General features: G+C 44.1%; 1 pseudogene; it reads right to left on the bottom strand.

Annotated features, from left to right (window-relative positions):
- LOC106773354 overlaps positions 1–3,854 on the bottom strand; it is a 7,882-nt pseudogene extending 4,028 nt beyond the window's left edge.
- Between the last annotated feature and the right edge of the window lie 966 nt (positions 3,855–4,820).

Below are 4,820 nucleotides of genomic sequence, written 5' to 3'. Positions count from 1 at the left end.
CTTCAATCATCCTTTTCCTGTCTTCCTTGGTAGGCTTGTACCCCAAGCCATATCTGTTCTTGTTTTCAACGATTTCTAGAGGGAATGCTCGCCCCTGCCGATATTTGTCCAAACCTTCCCCATATATATAGCCCTCTTTTAGCATAATTTTGGCCATCATAATAGAAGCACATGATAGATGAGGATTTACTGGAAACAACTCCACACAAGCATTTCCCACAATCTCCAACGATTGGAAGGCTGTCTCGAGAGCTTCTTCAGCCGCCTCGATGTAGCGCGTGGATGATGGCCCACTCACAAGAAGATCCTCTTCTCCTGATACTATCACCAGCTTATCTCCCATCACATATTTCAGCTTCTGGTGTAGTGTAGAAAGCACAACTCCAGCCGAATGGATCCATGGGCGCCCCAACAGACAACTATAAGCTGGCAGGATATCCATAACCTGGAATGTTATTTGAAAGACACACGGGCCAACTTGCACTGGTAATTCCACTTCTCCCATCACTTCTCTTTTGCTACCATCAAACGCCCTCACAATCATTGAACTTGGCTTCATATGCATTCCTTCGCAAGGTAGCTTTTCCAAGGTTGCTTTCGGCATGACATTCAAAGAGGAGCCATTGTCCACTAAGGCACGCGCTATAACATGATCCAGGCATTTCACAGAGACGTGAAGAGCCTTGTTATGCCCTCTTCCCTCAGCAGGTATCTCTTCATCCGTGAAGGTGAGATAATTATTTGCAACAATATTGCCAACAATACCCTCGAATTTATTCAACGAAATACCTTGGTCCACGTGAGCCTCACTAAGTATCTTCATTAACAACTTTCTGTGTGATGCAGAATGCATGAGCAAGTCTAACAAGGATATACGAGCAGGCATACGGTTTAACTGTTCCACCACCTTATATTCACTTTGTTGTATAAATTTTAAAAATTCACAAGCCTCCTCTTCAGACACCTCTTTCTTCTCTCCCTTGTCGGGGATCTCCTATGTCTGTGCACCCTTCCCCTTTAAGAATTCTTTTGCCTTCGCGGCCATCATTGCTTCTTTATCATTAGCTCTTTCTTGTGCCAACTCTAGTGGTGTGAAAATTCGACCACTCCTCGTCATTCCACCTATGCCTGATATGTTTTTGACGACATGATCAACACTTTGTACTTCGTCTAACGCATGTGTCCCATATCTCCATGGGATGACTTTTTCGTTCTTGTAAGGAAAAGGGGCTGGTACACGGATAACAACGGGCGACCTTCCTTGAGTTGGTGGTATAGGGGTAGTCCTAGTGAAACGAATCACCAATGGTTCTGGTAAAGTTATGCCGGATTCATCACCAGTTTGTGCAAATACTTCTTCCTCCTCACCCTTGTAGCATACTTGCATCAGACCACGATCTAGCAGGTCTTGCAGAATTTCTTCAAACTCAACACACTCCTCAATAGAGTGCTCAGCATCTGGGTGGAGCGCGCATGCCATACTCCCATCATAATCGCTTTTCAAGATACCCACTTTCAGCAACGCCTCCAAAATAAACCTCCTGGAGCTCCTAACTTCTTTCACATTTCTCACCAACTCATGTTCTTTCACTTCGACAGCATTCGTCGAAGCACTTCCATGCCTGGATAAAGGATTGGCCTCGATACTAGGCTTATCTTCTTGAAACTTTAGCCACCTAGAATTGATTAGAGTCTGCACTTTATGCTTGAAAGCCAGACATCTCTCAGTGGAATGACCAACGGCCCCTCCATGATAACTACATTTTGCATCTGCATCATAACCTCTTGGGTACGGAGGCTGCATAGGCTTCAGGGGACAAATGACAACCAGACCCTGTTTGATAAGATGAGGCAATAATTCCTTATAAGTTGTAGGAAATGGGGTAAAGTTAACATAATTTCTTTCCTGGTTCCTTCTTGGATAAGTATTTGGACCCACATTCATATTGGAACCTACATTTGCCCCTCCCCTACAATTATTCTCGGGATGTATTGTGGTTGATAGTACCCTTGTTGTTGTTGAGGCCTAATTTGATGACCAAATGACGCATTAGCTGCATGTGGATGTTGACCCAAGTATGGTCGATAGTTATGAGTGGGAGCCTGACCTCTCCACACGGGGGTTGCAGATGTTGCATGCAATCTCCTTCCTTCCTTTTTCCTGGGTTGTAATTGGGTTTTTTGGAGTTTGCAACCACTGACGAGCCATATGCAATCTTCCCATTTTTCAACCCGATCTATATTCGTTCGCCTATTACGATGATATCGGCAAAATTTGAAGATACATTCCCCACCATATGTTCATAAAATGGTGGTTGGAGCGTATTTACAAACATTGCCACCATTTCTCTATCATACAAAGGTGGCTCAACTTGTGCAGCCAATTCCCTCCACCGTTGAGCATATTCCTTAAAAGTTTCGTTTTTCTTCTTCGACATGTTTTGCAGTTGTAAACGATCTGGCGCAATATGTGTATTGTATATGTACTACTTCACAAAAGCATCAGCCAAGTCCACCTAACAACGAATTCGAGACGGCTCCAAATGGGTATACCAGTTTAATCCCACTCCAGCTAAACTATCTTGAAAAACATGGATGAGCAGCTGCTCATCATAAGCATATGCAGCCATCTTTCTGCAATACATGGTCAGATGGCTCTTAGGGCATGTATTTCCCTTATACTTCTCAAACTCTGGCACCTTGAACTTATGTGGTATTTTTACGCCAGGAACCAAGCTCAATCTGGCGACATCTCTGAACCCATAACTTTCGAATCCCTCAACAGCCCTCAATCTCGCCTCAGGCTCTCCAGTTTATCCTTTGCTCCGTCGACATTACTGATTACCTCCTGGAACGAAGTATGTGGTGCAGCTTTGGCAGAGAAGCCCTCTCCGGTAATCACATGAGGCACCGAAGTTACTCGTATTCCATCAGACGTGTTTGCATTCATTCCTTCACTTACCATGGGTGCGGACATTACAACAGGTCCCTGAGTACCGATTGGCAGTACGTTGGCAGTGGTAGGAAAAGAGAATGAAGCATGCTCCGCTTCTGTGTATTCTCCCACGGGTGGAGTATAGTCTGGGGGTAATCCGTACATTGGTAAAGGAACAGATTGGCTCCCAGCATTGAATAACGGAGGGTAATATTGAGCACTTCCCTCAACTTGCGCAGGCGTAGACCCTCCAGTAGTCTTCAGGGCTTCGAGAGCTGCCAAAATCTGGGCCATCTGATCCTTCAACTGGTTGACATCAGCCTTAATAGATTCATGTGACTGCTCCCAGTTCTCAATGACCTTTGAGTTAGCTCTGGTCCTGTACGAATGTCGTGGAAAATTTGCCGTTGTTCTCTCACTTGTACTAGTTGATTATTTTTATTAAGTTAAATTAGATAAGGATGAAAAATGTAAAACAAATGAAAACATGATGCATGCTAGTGATAAGTGGAAATCACAGGATAACAATGACACTACTGATGGAAAATTAACACAAGCCGATACCAAACAAACATCCCTTATCTTTCATTTAAAGAAAATTTGATTCATTACATCGTCTAAGGAACAAAACACGCAATTCTGATGTACATCAATCCCGCGTCCGGGCAATGAAAGATTTCATCTCTCCCACCAACCATTTACAATGATTAATAAACAATTATATTTCCGCTGGTGGGTTGCGAAAATGAGTACTTGCTTCAGCATTCGACACCATCTTGGGGATGTCTTCAATTGCCCCATTTGCCAAAGCAGCCAACTGAGAGAAGCTTTCCTTCCAATGCTTTACAGTCGTTTCTTACTCTGCGATGTGCTCTTTCATTCGCTTTATCAAGGCCTGATGCCTTTCTTCAAATTCCATCGACCTCCATCGCTCCTCCTACTCCTCGATGTAATCCTCCATCTGCTTTAACATGGCTCGGTACTCCTCTTCAGCCTCTGCCAACTTCCAGCGCTCCTGATTCAACTCCGCCTCAAATGATGTAGCCATCTCCTTCATTTGATGCCCCGCTTCTTGTACTTGGACCTGCGCTTCTCTTAGTCTTTTTAGGGCTTCCCTTTTATATCTCCTGGCTTCTTCATAGAGCTGTTTCCACTGCCTGCCTTCTTCTAAAGCCACATTCTTCTCATTCACCCTCATGGATAATTCCTTACTCACGGCCGCAAGATCCTGCTTCACTCGGAATGTATAATCCCTCTCAGCCTTCTGGTTATTGACAATGTTTTCATAAGCCCGTGACTTTTCTTCATTATCATTCCTCATATCCACAAGATCATTGCGCGCCCTCTGTAATTCGTTTTCCAACCTAGCATTCCTCACCCTCAATTTCTCCATCCCAGCCTTCAATTGTTTCACCTCTTCACTTTCTGAGGCTTGGGATGGTCCTTCACTAGCCGATTGATCATTGATTGGCTTGAAAGGCAACTTGACTTCTTTTACCCTCTCCAGAATCCAGGTGCGATAACTAACCCTACTATCCATCACTCCACTCCTCATGTCCTTCTCTGCTCGAACAACGTTTTCCCAAGCGCTTTTAACCCTTCTTAACAGTTCGATGAAATGCTCGTCTTCAAAATAAATGAATAGGGTAGCAAGATAATCTGGTGAAGGTGCCCCTCTCATGGGATGCCCAAATTTTCTTTGAACTAAAAGGGGGTTGTAATTGATACAGTATCGGGCACCTATGAGAGGCACATTAGGAAAGCTACCACAGTGTTGTATAGACAGTTTATTTCCGAGCCAAGGAAGGTGCCATTTTATACTTTTTTCGCTCAAGCCAACAAAGAATCGGGCCCAATCGTTTCCTCCCTTATCTTTAAGCCCTTG

The sequence above is a fragment of the Vigna radiata genome, chromosome 9 (assembly GCF_000741045.1).
Source record: "Vigna radiata var. radiata cultivar VC1973A chromosome 9, Vradiata_ver6, whole genome shotgun sequence".
In the NCBI taxonomy this organism is placed as follows: domain Eukaryota; kingdom Viridiplantae; phylum Streptophyta; class Magnoliopsida; order Fabales; family Fabaceae; genus Vigna; species Vigna radiata.
This window is presented reverse-complemented; position numbering and strand designations above follow the sequence as displayed.